The sequence below is a fragment of the Saccopteryx leptura genome, chromosome 3 (assembly GCF_036850995.1).
Source record: "Saccopteryx leptura isolate mSacLep1 chromosome 3, mSacLep1_pri_phased_curated, whole genome shotgun sequence".
Lineage (NCBI taxonomy): Eukaryota > Metazoa > Chordata > Mammalia > Chiroptera > Emballonuridae > Saccopteryx > Saccopteryx leptura.
The window spans coordinates 126,106,430-126,128,015 of NC_089505.1; the positions used below are offsets into that span (position 1 = coordinate 126,106,430).

Consider the following 21,586-nt stretch of genomic DNA (forward strand, 5'->3'; position numbering starts at 1 on the left):
ATATATAATACCTGACTATTTAGTCCGGGGCACTGACCTCTTTTCCCCACAGATTGTCAAATTAAAAAATGACAACAGCCAACACAACAATAGCCAACTGGTATCAATGAATCAAAATTATACCTTTTTTATTTGTCAGATTGGCAAAAAATATATTTTTTGTGTGCCACAGAATTTTAGTAATTAGTTTATGTGTGTCATGAGATGAAAAATATTGAAAATTACTGCCCTAGACCAAAAGGGGTGGCAGTGAAGTTGGAGAGAAATTAATTAAAAGCAAGAAGTAGAATTTATTAAGCTCATCGATCAATTGTCCAGGACAGAGACACAGAGTTAAGTATGATTCCTGTGTCATTTACCAAACCAAAAAATGGATGTCTTTTTGGGCTGAAATTTTTGCCTAGTTTTATTGAGGTATAATTGGTAAAAGGCCTGAATCTTAAAGAAAAAATTTTAAAGAGCAAAGAAAATTTTGCTTGGGATGCTACAGCTTAAACACATTGATAGACTAATAGTTTTCTATAAGATGAATGTATATGACATAAAAATGAAAGTAGGAAGGTCTTCCAGGTTGGGAATAGATAGTTTAGAGTCACTGGATGGACCATAGTGGGAAACAGTGCAAAACTGAAAGTAGGATAACCAAGTCAATTGACAGCAGGTCAAGATAGATTAAAACGTAAAAGATTTACAGTAGAAGAGAAAAACAGATGCGAGACATTTCAGAAGCAGAGAGCAAACTGGGTTCAAAGAGTCAAAACAATGGAATGATCAGGGAGGTGGTAATGTTGATAAAGGCAGCTCCTTTCAGCAACATAATCTGAATAGACGCAGAGAAAGTGTGAAGCAAGAGGAAACTGGTCCTGGGAACAAATGAATCATCTTCATGTAGTAGCTACACCCTTGGTAGCTTGATTATTTCCTGAACAAATATAGATTTCCTAGTGGTAGTAAACTGGGCTTGGAAAGCATAGTGGAAATGCTAGGTTGTTAAACTGATTCAAGTTAAAGGGCCCATTTCTTTAGACTGAAAAGTTTTAGTAACAATAACTTACTCTTACAGTATTTTCTGAATATGACAGAAAAGACTGTTCACACATCAGATGGAAGACTGAAGGAATCTCAGGGTTTACTTTCAGCTCTTCCTTAGGTTGTATGCACTTCACATGCACTTCACTCAGAGTTAATTCATCAGTTGTGAGGATGAATTATAGTTTCCCTCTGGGCACCAGTTTCTTTGGGTATAAAAAGGGGATAGTAATTTCTTTTTTGTAATGTGACTCAGAAGTAGGTGGTGCAGGCACATTCAAGATTGTACAGGAACAGCTTTCATTGACTGAAGAGAGCTGTTAGGTTATATTATCTTTAAGGTGGCTGTTCAATTATTACTTGAAAGTTCCTAGAGACCTTATATAATTGTCTCATTAAGACACTATTATTAGGACATAACCTAAGGTAAGGTGAGATTGCCATATATATATATATATATATATATATATATATATATATATATATATATTTTGTGTGTGTGTGTGTGTGTGTATTTTTCTGAAGTGCGAAGCAGGGAGGCAGACAGACAGACTCCTACATGCACCCAACCAGGATCTACCTGGAAAGCCCACTAGGGGCGATGCTCTGCCCATCTGGGGAGTTGCTCCATTGCAATGGGAGCCATATCTAGCGCCTGAGGTGGAGGCATTAGAGCCATCCTCAGCGCCCGGGCCAACTTTGCTCCAATGGAGCCTTGGCTATGGGAGGGGGAAGAGAGAGATAGAGAGGAAGGAGAGGGGGAATGGTGGATAAGCAAATGGGTGCTTCTCCTGTGTGCCCTGACCAGGAATCGAACTTGGGACTTCCACATGCCGGGCAGACACTCTACCACTGAGCCAGCCGGCCAGGGCCTAATTTTTTTTTAAAGAAAAACATCTATGCTGACATCTGCTATGAGGCAGATGTCAAAGGATCCAGTGTGTTAAGTCTATTATTCTTCAGTGGAGAGATGTTAAATTAGTTCATGACTGAAAATTAGGGAAACTTTTCCCAGACCAAGGATGATGAAAAATTAATGTACCCATCTTTTGATAGGAATACACTTACACACATGCACACACACGCACAGATTGAGAAGAGAAAGAACAAAAGCAGGTGGGAACAATCTTGATTGATTCTAAGAAAAACTGAGAGGGTGTTTTGGAACCAACAAGAATTGGAACTAACATTTGAGTATCTTCTAGCGGCCAGTTCCTTTACATAACTTATCTCCAGTATTCACAACTAGCAAGGCAGGCATTAGAAAACTGAGGTTCAGAAATACTGAATTTGCCTACAGTCAGAAAGCTGAACATGACAGAGCTGGAATTGGTTGTATCAGGATCTGTCTGCCACCAAAATCCCTGCTCATTTTACCAGACTATGATAAAAAAATGTATTTGGAAAAATGTGGGACCAGAGGCTTTGGAGAATTTCTCCTTCCCTTCTCCTCTTACAGTCTTTTTGTTTCTTTTGTTTTTGGTTCTGATGATAGCACCCTAGAGTTTGACTGGGAGGAACTGGGATATCTGTAAATAGAATTATTTTACAGTCCCCCCACTATATAACAAGTTCCTTCTTTCAGAGTCTTACCTGGGATTTGGCAGGGGAGAGAGGAGGGGTGGAAGAGTAGAGATGGGAAGAGTAGGGAGGGGGTTAGAAAAGATGGATGGTTCTGTTCTTACCTTTTAAGTTGTTTAGGAATTTCAGGACAACCCTTTGGCTATTCTCTTCTCTTGCTGGAAACATTTTTTTCTATTTTGGGGGAGATTATAGGGGTTAAGGTCTGGTACCTGCAGAAAATTTCTGTAATGATCTGCACAGTAGATCCAAAAAAAGTTAAGGTCAAAGACAATGTCTTCATCTCTTTTAGGAGAGGAGTGTGTGTGTGTGTGTGTGTGTGTGTGTGTGTGTGTGTGTGTGTGTGTGTGAAGGTTGGTGCTGGGTCTCTCGTCTCACACGCAGACTCACTGAAGGGATTAGAAGGGATTCCCCCTCGGATCACAAGAGGTAAAAAACGAGGAGATTCCCTCACACTCCTTCTCTCAGGTTAGGGTCCGAGTGACGGGAACGTTCCTGTACCTCATGGAGTGAAGGAAAGGGTGCAAAGGTGCTCGGGGTCTGAGGACCGCGGGTGGATGGAGGGACGCCAGTGTCGGTGGGGACCCAAGGACGCGTCGTCGGGGCGGGCCGAGGCCGCGGACCACGCCGGGCACGCGCACCCCCGCCTTGCCCAGACCGCGCTCCCCGGCGTTCCCTGCCGCTGGCGCCTGGGCGGCCGTTGCAGTGCTCGCGTCGTAACCCGGCGTGGGGTCTAGGGGGCGCTGTAGCCCAGCGGCGCCGGCGGCAGGAGCGGCCGGGGCGACGCTAGAGGCTTCGCCGAGGATCCCCGCCTGCGGCACGTCGGTCGTCCCGCCGCAGCCTTGCGACCCCGGCCCGGCTCAGCAGCGCTCGTCAGGGATCCGCGAGGGTTCGGCGGCCCAGGAGCTCGATGCGGCTCGGCGGGTGCTGGGCCTCAGCAGCAGCGGCGACCACAGCCCCTTCAGGAGTGGGAGGCTTCGCGGCGGCGCTTGGGGCTGCGCGGGTGTCCTCCGGAGGAGGCTGTCGGCTCAGGGACGACCCCCCGGGCCATGCTCGGGCGACGCTGGCCGCTGCTCGAGGTGAGTGTGGCGCGACGCGGTCCCGGGCTCGCTGGCCTTCGGCCTCTGGGGAGGGCCCTGGCGGCAGCCCTCCAGCCGAGCGGACGGGAGCCCAGCCCCTGCGGCAGCCTCCCCCTCCTCGCGGCTCTGGGGCCTCAGCCCTTCTCCCGGTGTCTCCCGGGAGGCTGGAGGCGCGTGGGGGGCGACTAGGCCCCGCGCCTCCGGAAAACCCTTTCCCCGGCCTCGGTTCCGGCGCCGCCCGGTGGAGCAGGGGGCTGGCGAGGGGCACTGGCACCCTTCGGATTGGCCCCGGGCGGAGCGCAGCCTCTTGTCCACGGCCCTGCACGTTCGTCCCCCAGGGATGCAGAGGACGTCTGTTTGCAAACAGCCTTGGCTTTTCCGCGCCCCACACCGAGTCCCGCAGAGTCCCGGGGGGAAGGGCGGGAATTGGAGTGCTGAAAGTGACGGCCCCGAAAGCTCCAGGTACCCCTGGCGTGTCATTCACGGATCTGATGGGTTAAAGGAACCTTTTGCGTCGTATTTGAGGTGAAATTTCATCACCTGCGGGGAGTTTATCCTTGCCTTCTTCTGTTACATTTTGCCTCGAAGCGTGGTCTTCTTTGGAGAAAGCTACATCCCAGCTTTGCGATGTTTCTAGATAAATGTTCACAATTATTTTAAATATATGTATTTATTTATAAAGATCTATCCCCCCCCCCATTAAGTGCATTTTAATGCCTCAGTCCTCGGTACAGAAATGTTCTACCTAAATAGATCCATAGAATGGATGATGAGAGAATTTTAAAAGTAGTGCAAACTCTCCTAATAATAGATACCTGATGGAAATGGGACATATTTTAAATTTTAGATTAAATGATTTGTTCTGGTATTAATGTAATAGAAAAGTTAGTGATTAGTGATTACCTTTAACACCCTAAGCCAATTTATAGGTGTTTATGGTTTATGATAGCTGTGGTTACAAGTTATTTTTGTTTTTTTGTTATATATGTGAAGGTTATGGGATTAAAAGTACTTCTAACACTTTTACAAATATGAAAAAAATATACTTATTGTAGGAAATTTGGAAAGTATAGAAAGGTGTGTGGAACCTCTCCATACATATTGAATAATCGGGGAAAAGGTCACCTGTAATCTCATAGTACATTTTTATGGTTTAAAATGGGCTTATACTGTTGGTGATTTTTAAATTATTATTTCTGCATATTAGGTTCAAAGTTAACTGGTTAACATCCAGTCATTTGTATAAGACCTATAAAAATGTTATGCTAAATCACATTGCAATCATAGTTGAATTCATCAATTAAAACAGAATAACAGGGATAACTACCTGAAAGACCCCTGATTTATCCTCTGTGCAGCATGAGAAGCTCCTGAGGTATAGGGTGGTTTGGTGTAGTAAATGTTTTTGAGGACCTGACCTGTTATAGGCCTTGTATTGTTTTTGTAAGGTTTTGCTTAAATATTTATATTGTAAAAAATTGGCTTGGTTAAAAAATTGTTTTGTAGATTAATTTAGGTTTTAAAAAGTCCAATCCAAAAACAAAACAAACAAAAAACAACAACAAAAAGTTCAGTCCAGTTTTTCTCAGTGTGTCCCTAAAGACTACCAACATTAGTATCAGCTGAGGGTGCTTATTGAAACATACAGATCCTGGCCCCTTGAATCAGAATTTCTAGGGATGATGGCTGGAAGATCTTCATTCTTAATCCTGCCAAAGTTTGAGAATCACTGAGAGAAGTTTAAAGTTAACTAACCTTGACAAGCTGGATGAAAGTAGGATGTCTGTTTTCTAACAAAGCTATCAATCAATCTTAAGTGGCAATGTAGTCATGTCTCATAGCAGTAGATAATAGTGTTTTAATTTTAGAAAAATGATATTTTGAGGAACAGCTGATTCAATCAATAAACACTTCAGAGCTTTTTTGTGGTAGCATTGTTGTTATAAAGGATACCTGGCCATTTACCTTAGTACTTCATCTCCTTGGACTTCAGTGTCATCATCTGTACAATGCAGATAGTTATACTTATCTTGCAAGACTTTTAGGGTAAATATACCTGAAAAATTTTGTAACCTATAAAAGATAGTTATAAAATTATAGTTGTTAATTTTTTAAGTTCCAGGTGCTGTTTTCTGTGTTCTGGTAAACACAATACTGACCAAGGTCTTAGCAATTAGCTAATTGTGAGAGCAGGACATATTTAGTTAACTGTTACAAGGCAAGGTCAGAAAAGTGTTGTAATTGAATGGAATATGCTAGGTCTCTCTTTAAGGCTTCTATGTTTAATTCAGTAGCTTGCCTTTAAGAATACTAGTAATTTTTATTTATGATCTTTCCTTACTCTTCCAATTTCTGATTCAGTGTTTTGTTTCTTAAGGAGGTAATTGTATGGGTTGCCTGGTAAGTGATAGTTTTATATTAACTCCCTTAGAAAGACAGAATGAGTGGAGATGATCCCATTTCTTCCTGTGTTGCTAAGTTACCACTGTTCATTTCATTCAGTAAACTTTTATTTGGTACCTGTTATGTGCTCAACAGAGATTAGTTGCAAAGGCACAAAGCTTTTAAAAAAGATAGTTGCATGGTTTTTAACTTAAATTCTTATGTTTCTAAAGGGATGATGTGTGTGTGTGGTGTGTTTTATGGTTGTTAATTGCATGACTTGGTGCAGAGTATGGAGTCAGATGTGGGCAAGAAGCCTTACTACAACTGTTAGAGCAATGTGATGTTAGAACTTGAGTTTTCTTTGTATTTACTATTGGAGTAATAGCACCTCCCACTGGGAAGTAGAACAGGTTTCATGAGATAAAAGTAATCAAAACCAATTAGCTCATTGTTTATCCTGTAGAAGGGCTCAATAAATGTTCATTTCCATTCCTCCTTTTGGAAAAAGACAAAAACCAGTCACTGAAATTTGTGTGATTTAAAACTTGGCAACTTTAATTCTTTTAAAGAATGAGTCTACTATTGGAAGTAGTAGTACACATACTATTCATTTCAATTTTAGCTAAAAATTAGCTATTCCCTGTGTATAGAGTGCACTTGGTACAAATTATTCATTTGCTGAGTTTTACATGATCTTTGTGTGTATCTCACTTGCTTATAGAGCCACATTTTAGTATATAATAATCAATGAAAGACATAAAGTTGCAGTTACTAAATAGAAATAGTTTATATACTTAGTTTTCAAAAAATGTTATCAATTTATTAAACTTAAGTTATTTAGGAACTGAAGTCTTACCTGACCAGTGGTGGTGCAGTGGATAGAACATTGACCCTGAGGTCAGTGACTTGAGCACCGGCTCACCTGCTTGATCATGGGATCATCAAAATGACCCCATGGTCGCTGGCTTGAGCCCAAAGGTCTTTGACTTGAGCACAAAGTTCACTGGCTTGAAGCCCAAGGTCGCTGGCTTGAGCAAGGGGTCACTGGCTCGGCTGGAGCCCCTGGTCAAGGCACATATGAGAAGCAATCAGTGAATAACTAAAGTGCCACAACCACAAGTTGATGCTTCTTATCTCTCCCTCTCAAAGAAAAAAAAATGAACTGAAGTCTTTAAAATAGACTTTTCCTTACAAATTGCAGTAGTTATCATTAGAGCTATCTCTTATAACCTGTTAGATATGGGTTTCAGTCTTTTCTTATAATCTATATGATCTTGAACAATTTTCTGACCCCCTTTAAGCCTCAATTTTCTCTTCTACAAAACAAAGCTGATAATACACACCTTATAGGATTATTGTAAGGATTAAATGATATACTGTGTAATCAGAGCTTTGATTCAGTCCCGGCAATTCTGGTAAGCCATTGTTACTCTGGAAGTGGAAAATATACTTCTTGTTCACTTCTCTTTGAACGAGCTTAAAATATCATTAATTATTTATACAATTTAGTAAGAAGCAAAATCAATATGATCAATTTAAAATTATTAGAGATAGCTAAATTAAGGAGGGAAAAAGGTGTCAGTAGAGAGTATTTTAATTGTGTAGATAATAGAATACCTTATACTTTATAATACTCAATATATTTTATTTAATAAAATAATTTGAAAATGTGCCCTGGCCAGATAGCTTGGTTGATTAGAGCGTAGTCCCCGTACACCAAGGTTGTGGACTCAATCCCTGGTCAGGGCACCTATACGAATAGATCATTGTTGCTGTCTGTCTGTCTCTCTTGCCCATGCTTTATTTTCCCTCTCTCTCTTCTTCTCCCTCTTTCTTTCTCTCTCTCCCTTCCTCTCCTTCTCTCCATTTCTCTCTCTCTCTAAAATCAATAAACAAATTAAAAAAATAATTTGAAAATGCTATTTAAAAAATATTATCTATTATATAATTTAAATTTTTTTTCTTTAACCCTGGCCAGGTAACTCAGTTATTTCTAGAGCATCATCCGGATACACCAAGGTTGCAGGCTTGATTCCTGGTCAGGGCACATACAAGAATCAACCAAAAATTGTGTAAATAAATGAAACAACAGATTGATGTTTCTCTCTCTCTTCCTTCCTCTCTCTAAAATCAATCAGTAGAAAATTAAAAAATTTTTTCCTCATGAATTATTGTAAATAATCCTTTTACAGAACTTAACTATTGGAAAAATTAGAACAGTATAATATTTTTTACTTATGAAATACTTTTTGAGAACCTTTAATAAAAGAAAATAAAGATGAGGAAATCTCAATGGACACCATGAAGTCAAGAAAAGGTATTGAATTCATATTGGGCCAAGGGAAAAGGAGAACTTAATGAATGTTAGTGGGGAGCTTGAGGTATTCAGGATTTTATGTTACAGAGCTATTTTTAAAATCTCATTTTTTTCTGTATATTGTCTTTTAGTTTAAAATTCATACTTTGTTTATTTAAGTTTAAAATTTTTGTGGACCTAGTTTTGACTGTAATAGTTTCTATAGTTGGAAATTCTGTAGTGATTTATTACCTTTTCTCCTTTTTTATTATTTATGATGATATATCCTTAAGGACATGTTCCCCAATATCTATGATGGTAGTTTGTTGTATTTTAAAAAAATACAGAAGTAGTAAATTCATGCCCTAGATTTAAAATAATTAATTAAATGTAAGTGGAAATTTATTACCTTTCGAAGGTAGGAGCCTTAGTAAATAAGATTTAAGAAAATGTTAGGATGAGTCCAGAATATTTCATAAATTAGGGAAAGTTTGGGTATATTCAGCCTTGGGTTCTTCTGGCAATTTGAACTAATATTAACTGTAGAGAGGCTGTAAAATGTGAAGTGAAGAATTACATATATTTGAATTAAATTTAGAGTATTAAGTAAGGCTCTAATTTTTTTTGTAACAGCTTTGTTGAGATACAATTCATATAACCATGCAGTTTACCCATTTAAAGTATACAATTCAGTGACTGTTAGTCAAAGAATTGTGTGAACATCATCACTAATTTTAGACATTTTCATCACTCTAAAAAGAAACCCTATGCCCGTTAGCAGTCAATCCCCATTTCCCCCCAGTCTCTTCAGCCCTAAGCAACTACTAATGTACTTTCTGCCTGTATGGAATTGCATATCTATTCTGGACATTTCGTGTAAATGGAATCATACAGTACTCATACAGTATGGTACTGGCTGCTTTTTTTTGACAGAGACAGAGAGAAAGTCAGAGAGAGACAGACAGGCAGGGAGAGAAATGAGAAGCATCAACTTTTCGTTGCGGCATCTTAGTTGTTCGTTGATTGCTTTCTCATATGTGCCTTGACCAGGGGGCTACAGCAGAGTGAGGGACCCCTTGCTTAAGCCAGCGACCTTGGGCTCAAGTCGATGACCTTGGGCTTTAAGCCAGTGACCCCGCACTTAAGCTGGTGAGCCTGCACTCAAGCCGGGGACCTTGGAGTTTCGAACCTGAGTCCTCCAGGTGCCCCAGTCCGATGCTTTATCAACTCCACCACCACAGGCGGTTCTGGCTTCTTTTACTTAGCATAATGATTTCAGGGTTTGGACATGTTGCAGTCTGTATCAGTACTTCATTTCTTTTTATTGTCGAATAATATTCCATTTTATAGATGTAACACATTTTATTTATTCATTCATCACCATAACCATCATTCATAACCAGAACTCGATAGAACTGGTTAACTATATTGGGTGGTTATGGGGATAGTGGTATGGGGGCTTCAACTATAAAAGGTTGTGTTCTAAGAATATTGCTTAACAGAAGGCAGTTTGTAAACCTTAGTTTTCCTTTAGCTGCTAAAACATTTCTAAAAAGTCCAGTTGTGTATCTAGCTATTAACATTTTTAAGCATTCAGGACTGACAGATTTTAACAATTGTCATTACCTCTCCATGATATGTAATTCCATATACATACAGATTAGTTATTACTCTTTATTCTTATATGTACTATAGTCCCCTGTTGTTTGTTTCCAATGAAGATATTAAAGCTTTTCTATTAGGTTTATGTAGGACATAGTTTAAAGTCAGCAATAATGACTTGCTAATATTTCTAAGGTTATTTCGAAGTAATAAATGCTTAGGGAACCATGTTAGAGTAAACAAAGTGCAAACTTTGGATCTTCATTCTACATACAGTGGATTGCCCACAGTATTTTCCCACTTGATTTGATCACTTTTAGATCCTTTAATAGTGACTTTGAACTGACTGAGTTGAAGGGCTTCCGCTAGTTTGTTATACAATTTTTTGGTTACTGTGGATGCTGTAATTTCTATATAAAGTTACAGAAAACAACAATTTTGGACTTTTTTTTTTGCTGGGATTAATGAAAAAGTATGCATTTCTATATAGTTCTTTTCTTTTTTTAAATATATAATGCTTTTCTTAAAAAAAAAAGATTTTAGTTATTGATTTTACAGAGAGAGAGGGGAGAAGGAACAAGAAGTATCAACTCATAGTTGCTTGACTTTAGTTGTTCATTGATTGCTTGGGGCAAGCCCAGGGTTTTTGAACCAGCAACCTCAGCATTCCAGGTTGATGCTCTATCCACTGCATCACCACAGGCCAGGTGTAATATGATTCTTTTCTAACTTTTCATGGTTAAGGTTTGGAAGTTTATCTGCCAGAATTTCTCTTATTAGAATGAATAAAGAGTACCCTGGATTGGTAGCTCAGTTGGTTGGAGCATTGTCCCCATACACAAAGGTTGTGGGTTCAGTCCCTCCTGGTCAGGAATTGAACATACAAGAATTAACCAATGAATAGAAAAACAAATGGAACAACAAACAGTGTTTCTGTCTTTCTGTCTCTCTCCCCCTCTCCCTTCCTTCTTCTCTCTCTAAAAAATCAATAAATAAATTAAAATTTTTGAAAAAATAAAGAGTAAGTAGTATGTTTTATTATTATTTCAAGGCACAGCAGAGTATCTCAAAATTTTCTTTATTAAAATAAAAAGTAAGCAGTATCAAAACTTTTTGAAAACATTCTCTCAGGGTTTATGTAAACTTTAATCTCCATTTTTTAAATTTTCAATTGAACATGAAAACAACCCCTAAAAAGTGATTGAAGTAAAATACTTTGAGTTTGACAAAAACCTTGGAACTTCAAGATAAATCATCTGACCTTTTTGTGATTCTGGTGATGTAATAACTGCCCATAGTTTGTTTTGTTTTGTTTTGCCCTCCCCCTTCCTTGTTAGTAGCTGAGGTAAATTGTTTTTGAGATCATTATGAGGTCACTCTTAGAAATTTCTGCTTAGTATCTAAAAAGTAAGGTTGAGATTCTGTAATACAGCACAGCCCTTCATGATTTGGTTCCAACCCGATTATTCCTCACTCCTGTTTCTACGTGCCCACAATCCAGTCCTTCCAAGATTCCAGGTTTATGAAGTTTTCCTTGATTTATTTTACCTTGTATTACTTGTGTAATATAAAAACTTAGTCAACAGTATGCCACCTTCTGCTGGGTGTGTCATGTTATTTATAATTCTAAAAATGAACCTATAATATCCATAGTACTAGGCTTACAGCTGAAAGAACTGAGAGGCTTGGAGATTTTTGACTTTCCTAAGCCCACATCTTTTATTATTTCTAACTGTAAAGCCCACACTCTTTTTTTTAAATTTTATTTATTTATTCATTTTAGAAAGGAGAGAGAGAGGGAAAGAAAGAGAGGAGAGAGAGAGAGAGAAGGGAGGGAGGAGCAGGAAGCATCAACTCCCATATGTGCCTTGACCAGGCAAGCCCAGGGTTTCGAACCGGAGACCTCAGCATTTCCAGGTTGATGCTTTATCCACTACGCCACCATAGGTCAGGCCAAGCCCACACTCTTTTTTTATCATGTGAACCTCCGCATATGTTTTTTTATTTGTTTTATTTTAGGATTTTTCGTAGTGTTTGAGGAACTATTTATATTAGGAGAGCACAGATTTAGTTGATTGACTTTGGTGGATATTTGCCTAGGAAGTATACTACTAGCATTTAGCATTTTGTATAAAGGTGTGTGTGTGTGTATTTTTGGAAATTGAGCTTTCATATACTAGTATTTTAAAAAACTTTATTGCAAAAAAAAAACTTTATTGCAGTAAAATACACCATATACTGGTATTTTTGAAACAGATAAAAATGCCTGTTTTGCTATTATTAGAAAAATATAATAACTGATCCCTGAACCTAATTTCTCTGATCCTGAATGGTGGACTAGATGTTAAGTTCCCTTCCACATTTAATATTCTATTCAATGTTTCTAAAGAAGAACTGAATGAAAAGAGTAAATGTCATTAATGAAGTAACAGAATGGGGGTGGGGGTGGTAGCAATGGGCTGTGGATGGTGGCTAAGGAAGATAGGAGAACCAAGACCAAGGGATTGTAGTTTATACGAAAGTTTTCCCTGTAATAAAGGAAATATATTTCTGAATAAAAACATGGAAACCTTGGAAATTAGCTGGATGAATAGTTTGTAACTGAGGCCTCTTTTTTCTCTACCTATTAGCCCCTTTCTTCTGTCCTTTTTTTGTGGTAGTGTGCATGCATTTGAGGAAAAAAAAATGCATGTAGAGCTGTGTTATATGAAAATAACCAGGTCAACAGAAACACACTTGGAATAAAGCTTTTATACTGTTTATAAAGTGAAAATGCAGTAATTAAAATGGGGACCAGTTATTGTAGATGTTCATAGTTTGTTGATAAAGCAAAGGAGAGCATGTTTAGCATTCCAAAAGCATGAGATGCATTTTTGGGAGAAAACTGTAACAAAATAGTCTTCCCACCCTGGAGGTATTGGAGGTACTAATATTGGCATATAGATAGACAAATGAGGTCTTTACTAGCTGGAAAATTATCCTTGTTAGCTTCTTCTGGAGTCCTTGCATCAGTGAATCTTGACTTTGGGAAGAAATCATTCTATATCAGGAGTAAGGAAATGTTCTTAAATAAATAAGTTTGAGCCTGACCTGTGGTGGCACAGTGGATAAAGCATCGACCTGGAAATGCTGAGGTCGCTGGTTCGAAACCCTGGGCTTGCCTGGTCAAGGCACATATGGGAGTTGATGCTTCCAGCTCCTCCCCCCTTCTCTCTCTCTGTCTCTCCTCTCTCTCTGTCTCTCCCCTTCTTCTCTAAAATGAATAAAAAAAGAAAAAGAATCTTTAAAAAAAAAAATTGTTAAATAAATAAGTTTGAGTTTTTCACCATACTGCTATAGCCCTCAGTAGAGATATGCAAATACACATTAATATTTTAAAAACGGAGGAGTAAAGGTAAAGAAAGTTGTTTAACTTTGTTCAGCAGCATATTACCCAAATTTATTGGCTGCAGAACCCTTTTCCCCCCCATATAATACTTAGTACCTTTATAGATCTAGGTCAACTTTTATCTGTTTTATAAAGCCTCAACCTTAGGTGATAGGCCCTGCTTTACTTCTGGAAGGACCTCATTCCTTAAGTTGGTTAGTTAATTATTAGAAAATAGCTTTTATACTTAGCCAAAAATATCTACTTTTATCTCATATCTCTACTCTTGTTGTTTTGCTATCTAAAATTATTCAGAATAATTATTTTTACCTTAATATCTGAAGATGACAAGATAATAATCTTGACTTCCTTAGTATTGATATAATGTCTAAAAACACAGGCTTTGGAGTTAGCTTAGGCCCAAATTTTAGTTCCCTTTGCTTTTACTGTGTTATCTTGGGCAAGTTAATTAACTGTTATGTACCTCAGTTTTCTCATTTGTAAAATGTGAATAACGATATTACTTTAGTGGGTTAAATGAGATGATTCATATAAAGAGTTCATTACAGTGTTAATTTAGGTTTCCTTGGGAGTGACACGACATGTTAGAAGTGCAAGAGATATTGTAGGGGATAGAATGGTATTCCTGTGATGAAAGGAAAGGGAGAGAAAGCTGAATTGACCAAAAAGAGCCTGAGTCTGCAATGGAGATCTGAAAGAGAAAAATTTCAGCCCACTCAATAGGGAGTACCAGAGTAAAAGTTGCCTGTTAAAAGGAGTCCTGCATTGGGAAGAATGGCCAGGTTCTAGTACAGCCACCATGTTCAGTTACTGGCTAAGAGCTGCCCCAGAAGAGTATGCCCTGGACGGGAAGGCTGAGATGAGTTCTCAGCTGGAAGTTGTTAGTTAATTACAACTTTCACCCAAATGCAGGGGTTTTTTGAGGGGTAATCCCAGTGACTGCTATAGTCTGTTTCCTGTTCTTCATGGATCTGTGTGTCCAAACATTTTCAGAGAGCGGCTCCTCCAAGGTGCCATGGACCTCTCTTCCTGATGGGAAACTTAGAAGAAGTAGGTTAGTGAGATAGGCTTTGGACTTTGTCTCTGTGGTCATGACTACTACTTGGTTGAACTTGTGGTAGTCTTAATCATTCTCCAGGATCCAGCTCATTTCTGCAGAGGCCAGACTGGTGAATTAAACAAAGAGATGAGAGTTAGCACTATTTCTTCATCTTTGAGCTCCTTAAGGGTAGCTCTAATCTCTGCCATTATTTTTACCTCCACCCACTACATGGTACCATTTTGGGTTTACTATTTTGGCCAGGGAGTGGGGAGATACCAGGTTTCACTTGGCCTTTCTCCCTCTGATAACGCTTACTCCATAGGCCGAGGACCCAGGGTGGGGGTTATCCCAGCCACCAAGTATGCCAATCCTATGTATATATTCAGGGACTGGGGGGATGACTATAGGGTGGGTCTGTGGACCCTGGATCCTCTGTAAGCTAGACTTTGGCCAGAACTCCATTTATTGCTTAGTTTCTGTATTCCTTCCCTTATAATAGGGCCATAATGATGCTCCAGGTCTCCAGGTAATTTGTCATCAGACTCTGTGACCAATAGTTTTTTAAATGTCTGGGTATTTTTCTTTTCCACTATACAGTCACCTGAGTAAATAGCTATAGGTTCTTTTGGGGAAGAACTTGGGGGAATCATTATCTATATATGTATGTATTTGTGTGTGTTTGTGCTATTGTGTTGCAGGGTCCTTATTCCTGGGGACCTAACCATCTTTTTAAGTCAGTGAGTCTGGATCTGAAAACTTGCTCAGGTTCAGGAATTAAGCAAGGGATAGTAGCTTTTTATTGAGGCAGCCATTCTCAGCATTGTGCTTATCCATGCTGGCCTTGTGTTGATTATGTATATTAAGCAGCAGTGTTGCTATCTGTCTATTTTGCAAGCAGGAGTGAAGGTAGGAGGCATATTCCAAGTGGAGTTCTTGCTGCCTTATAGTCAAGAGGCCTCTGAAGGGTGTTCTTGTGCAGTGGGAAGTGCTAGTGTCATCCCTGCAACCCTTGAGAGGTTAGAGGTGTCAGGAGAATCAAAATCTTGGGGGGAAATCTTCTTAAATGTCCCTATCTCATCTAACAGGCTTCCGTGTTTTCCAAACCAGGATCCAGACCTTGGTGTAACAGATCTGCCTTGGCTGAATATTCAGTCATCTTTGAAGCATTGCAATCTTTAACTTTCCTGGGTTTGGTCTTCATCTTTTCCTGTTCTTCCTCTGTAAGTGATAAACCTCTGTGAGCCACGAGAGAGCCCTCTGGCCTTCACTTTTAGTTTCCAGTTGTTTGTTAGCTGCCTCCTCTAGGGAATCACTGCAACACAACTGCCATTCAATTCCATTGTTCTTGTTTGCATGGTTTCCTTCATAGTCTTCAAATACTGGAATCGTTGCACTATTCAGTGTTCCTCTCTAGGTACATTCTCCCAAGGGAGTTTTAGCATTTGGGCCACCAGCTTGTATCAGGGACTGTCCATTCCATCCAGGATGAGATTCTCATTGCCAATGGGATAGTAAGTGATCTAGTTTCCAAACATCATCTTACTTTTGCTTTCTAAGTCCACTTCTAGTACCAACTATGCCAATTTGAATTCTTCTGGAAGCAGATTCCAAGACAGTTAGAAATGCAAGAAGTATATGGGGGTGGAGGAAGGACTTCTATGAAAGGAAAGCGGGGAGGAAACAGAATGGGCAGAGAGAATCTCAGACCAAGTGAAGACTCTGGAGCAAAAATTATTTATTAGAGGAGTCCTGCATTTGACAGAAATGGCTCTGTTTTAGTGCTAGTGCTGTGATCAGTCATTGATTAGAGCTGCCCAGGAAGAGTGTGGTCTCAGCTTGATAGCTAAGGATCCTGAAGGGACTGCATCTGGAAGCTGTGTGCTAACTGCATACCTAGCAGTTGAATAGCTGTATCTCTGATACAAGGGACACACTTCCATGACTGCCACACATAATAAGTGCTAAGTAAATGTTAGGTATTATAATTATCTATAGATTAAATTTTCCTAAGTTACTTTTATCCTTTATAAGTAACAACTTCTAGAGATCTTACTTTCTTGGTTATTTTCTGTTGGAAATGTTGTTTGTTAAGATGTGAAATGAATCTTGTGCTTGGAATTGAAACAAAAAATAGTATTTCAAGTGTGGTCTAGCACATAGTAGGTACTCAGTGAGTGTTGATTGAGATGAACTATGCTACTGATCAGTACAGTCTGCATGTAGCATGTCATCTCCCCACCCCAATTTGGACATTTCTTATTTTATTTTTTTACAATTTGGACATTTCTAATAGTGTAGCCTGAGATTATATTAGCTTGTTTCCTGATGGCTTTTTAAAAAATATCAGATCATTCAATAGTTTGGGTCCTTTTGAACACAAATGTAGAACCATATATCACTATAAAGCATCACATTAGATTTACTTTATTATTCTAATTTGATTCGATCTTTTGAGTATTAATTCTTTTCTCTAGCAGATCCAACAGTCACGCTTTTCTTCATATCATACTATAGATTTTGTCATTATGCCACAAATGCTCATATCCAAATCATTAACACTAAAAATGTTGAACAGAATAGGATTAAGAATCAAGCTCTAGACTATGCCATTCAGATTGATAAGTATTTATGGTCAACACTATTTAGCCTATTGAGAATTCATTAACTGCCTGACTAGGCGGTGGTGCAGTGGATAGAGCGTCAAACTGGGATGCAGAGGACCCAGGTTCGAGACCCCGAGGTCACCAGCTTGAGCGTGGGCTCATCTGGTCTGAGCACAGCTCACCAGCTTGGACCCAAGGTTGCTGGCTCGAGCAAGGGGTTACTCGGTCTGCTGAAGGCCCATGGTCAAGGCACATATGAGAAAGCAATCAATGAACTACTAAGGTGTTACAATGAAAAACTAATGATTGATGCTTCTCATCTCTCTCCGTTCTTGTCTGTCTGTCCTTCTCTCTGACTCTCTCTGTCTCTGTAAAAAAAATAAATAAATTCATTAACATCCTGGTTGGTTGACTCCGTGGTAGAGCTTTGGCTCTGGCGTTTGGAAGTCCCGAGTTTGATTCCCCGTCAGGGCACACGGGAGAAGCACCCATCTGCTTCTCCACCCTTCCCCCTCTCCTTCTTCTCTCTCTCTTCTCCTCCCACAGCCAAGGCTCCATTGGAGCAAAGTTGACCCTGGTGCTGAGGGTGGTTCCATGGCCTCTGCCTCAGGTGCTAGAATGGCTCCAGCAGCAATGGAGCAAAACCCCAGATGGGCAGAGCATCACCCCCTGGTGGGCACACCGGGTGCATCCCGGCCAGGTGCATGAGGGAATCTGTTTGACTGCCTTCCCACTTCTAACTTTGGGGGAGGGGGGAGAATTCATTAACCATATTGATATATGACCTAAATTTCTACATCTGTTTATTAAAAGATAATGAGAAACTTTGTCAAAGATCTTGCAGAAATTCAGCAGAACAAGGCTAGGCCCTTAGGCAAAAAAGGAAATGAAGTGAATCTATTTGACTATGCATGACCACCGCTTTTTTTTTTAAGTGCTTACTTTTGACTTTTATCTACCAGAAATCAGCTGCATGACCTTGGTAAAGTCACTCAGCCTTTCAGGACTTCATATTCCTAAAATAATATGATTGGCAAGTTCTTAGAGACAGAAAGAACAGTGGTTACCAGAGACTGTGCAGAGGAGTTAACAGGGAATTAGTGTTTAATGGACATAGATCTCAGTTTGGGAAGATGAAAAAGTTCTGGAGATGGTTGAAGATGATGGTTGCACAGTGTGAATATATTTAATGCCACTGAACTATATACATTTAAAGATGTTTAAAATAGTAAATTTTTGTTATATATATTTTACCACAATAAAAATGAAATAAAAAGTAAATTAAGACGACCAATATTGAACAATAGCAACAATATTAAGGAGCTAATGGCCTTTTCTTATTTTTAATGGTATGCATATAATAAAAAAAACCCTATCAAACCTAATGGTGAAACACTAAAATAATTCCCATTCGAGTCAGAAATTGCTCATTGTCACCACTTTTAGAGGAACTAGCAATGTAATTAGACAAGGGAAAGAAATAAGAGACATCATTGGGGGGAATAAAAGGACAAGCAACTTGATAGAGGGGCCCCATTGATCTCCTTTGATTCTGCATTAGAGATATAAAAGTCCCATGGGAAGGATTATGGGAGCCCAAAGCAATCTGCTCAGGAGGATGTATGTTATGTGCATGCCTCCGTACAGAGATATGTGTGCATGTGTGGAAGGAAACAGAATAAATCAGTTGAAATCTGGAAAAAAGTATGATTGAATTAGATCAATAGGGTCTATAGAATCACTGTTGAGAATAAGTAAAGGGGAGACACAAGCCAAGTTCATGGGGTATGTGAATCTACAGTGATTTTCTGGCTACTAATTTCAGTCAGAGCACTTACTTTTCTATGTACTATTGTTGAGGTTCTGATGCTCATAGTACTGCATTGGTCTAGAACCCTGTGTATTCTTAAAATAGAAAAGTTTAATATTTCAGGTTCAGTTCAATAGTTAGTAGTCAGCATAGTTTCTAGAACACAGTATGATGATTGAGATTATAAGAAGAATCATTGAAGAGATAGACCAGTGGTTCTCAACCTGTGGGTCGCGACCCTGGCAGGGGTCCAACGACCAAAACACAAGGGTCGCCTAAAGCCATCGGAAATACATATTTTATTTAAAAATGTATTGTTTAATAAATATGCATTTTCCGATGGCTTTATTTCCGATGGCTTTAGGCGACCCCTGTGTTTTGGTCGTTCGACCCCCGCCTGGGTCGCGATCCACAGGTTGAGAACCGCTGAGATAGACATATAAATAATATTAAACTTGTTGTCTTCTAGGCTGTCCTATTTATTACTGGAGGAGTGGAAGTATATTTTATATTTTACCTATCTGCCTTTCTTTGATTCCCTTTCTGCTACCTGTGCTCTCTTTTGAACTTTTCCTTTTTTTGAAGTAAAGATTTTGTTCTGTGGAAAAAGTGGCTAGTTGAGTTCACATAGCAAACGATATGGAAGTGCTTTTTTGAGACAACCATCACATTTTGTTATAAGCACAAGTGCCTTATTCATACTTCCCATTTTGTCACAATATTAAAAAGACATTTACTCAAGAGTTGAGATTTAACAAAATTAATAAATTTTATTGCTATCAAGTAAAATTAGCATTTTTTTAAAACTGAGAATTCATGGCAGTGAAGAATATGATTAAGTACAATTTGACTTGTGCTAAGGTGCAAGCAGTTCTTCCTACCATTGCTTTTGCAGTGTGCAAATGTGTCTATCCATGCAATGTCAGTGAAAAAGGCATACTAAGTTGTTTTTTAGTGTTATTCTGAAAATAAGTGGGTTTTTAAAAAAAGATTTATTTAGTGATTTTTTTACAGAGAGAGGAGGGGGGTGGGAGAGGAATGAGTATCAACTCATAGTTACTTCACGTTAGTTGTTCATTGATTGATTGTCGTGTATGTACCTTGACTGAGGAAGCCCAGGGATTTGAACCTGCAACCTCAGGGTTCCAGGTTGATGCTCTATCCACTGTGCCTCCACAGGGCAGGCTGAAAATAGTGTTTTTAAAAAACTGAGTATAGCCTGACCTGTGGTGGCACAGTGGATAAAGCATTGACCTAGAATGCTGAGGTCACCAGTTCGAATCCCTGGATTTGCCCAGTCAAGGTACATATAGGAAGCAACTATTATGAATAGATGCTTCCCGCTTCTTCCCTCTCTTTTTCTCTTTCTTTCTCTTTCTTCCCTCTCTCCAAAGATAAGTATAAAAAAAATTGAGTATAATTGACATTAGTTTCAGGTATACAACATAATGATTCGATATATGTGTGAAAATAGTTTTGACCTATAGACTTTCTGCAGGAGTCTTGTGGATCTCCAGGGATCTGTCGATCATGCTTTGAGAACCATTTGGAGTAATCTACACTCATCTCATTTTGTGCTTGGATGCTTTCAAGCAGCCTGAACTTTACCTTTTAAGATTAGCTAGCATGTTTTTAAACTTTCATAAATTCAACACTATGGTTAGATAAACTCCATTGACTATTTAACTGACTTAATCATTTAAAAAGTTTTAGTAATATAGTGCAGAATCTGCACCCTTCCTTATTTTTAGTCTGAATACTTTGCTGAATACTTGCTCATACCTATTAACTATACCCTGATGACTTAAAAAAAAATCTAGTTTGAAGTATGCATTCCATATTTTCTTACTATGAACAAATCTCTTTAAAAAGTATAGCAGTTGATATTTTGACTTTTTTTTTTTTTTTTTTTTTACAGAGACAGAAAGTCAGAGAGAGGGATAGACAGGGACAGACAGACAGGAACGGAGAGATGAGAAGCATCAATCATTAGTTTTTCGTTGCATGTTGCAACACCTTAGCTGTTCATTGATTGCTTTCTCATATGTGCCTTGACCGCGGGCCTTCAGCAGACCGGGTAACCCCTTGCTTGAGCCAGCGACCTTGGGCTCAAGCCAGTGAGCTTTTTGCTCCAACCAGATGAGCCTGCGCTCAAGTTGGAGACCTCGGGATCTCGAACCTGGGTCTTCTGCATCCCAGTCCGACGCTCTATCCACTGCGCCACCGCCTGGTCAGGCGATATTTTGACATTTTTTTAAGTGAGAGTAGGGGAGATACAGAGACAGACTTCCACATGCACTCCAACTGGGATTCACCTGGCAACTTTGGCACCAATCAGGGGCCATGCTCGCAACCGAGCTAATTTTAGTGCCGGAAGCAGAGGCTCCACAGAGACATCCTCAACACCCAGGCAGATGCACTTAAGTCAGTTGAGCCAAAGCTGCAGGAGGGGAAGAGGGAGAGGGAAGGAGAATGGGAAAGAGGGTGGGGGAGAAGCAGATGGTCATTTTTTTATGTGCCTTGACCAGGAATTGAACTTGGGACTTCCACACACTGGGTCAACACTCTACTGCTTCACCAACCGGCCAAGGCCATCTTTTGACATTTAAATCTTTTGAGATCCATGCAACAAAGATCTTTGCTTCTGCTCCTTTGGGAAAAGGCAAATTTATGATTGGTAGAATATTTTCAGCAGATTCTTGAAATGAAAGCAGTTAGAAGTATTAGTTTCATTATAGTATAATATTATAGTATGTATTTTATCATCATAC

General features: G+C 39.3%; 1 protein-coding gene across 2 annotated transcripts in view; it reads left to right on the forward strand.

Annotated features, from left to right (window-relative positions):
* The first annotated feature begins 3,380 nt into the window (after positions 1-3,380).
* The window catches only part of ZFYVE9 (zinc finger FYVE-type containing 9), a 159,583-nt gene continuing 141,377 nt past the window's right edge, over positions 3,381-21,586 (forward strand). For both annotated transcript variants that reach the window (XM_066376264.1, XM_066376265.1), the window contains exon 1: positions 3,381-3,689. The gene's annotated coding sequence lies outside the window, so the exon portion shown is untranslated. The remainder of the gene's footprint in view (positions 3,690-21,586) is intronic.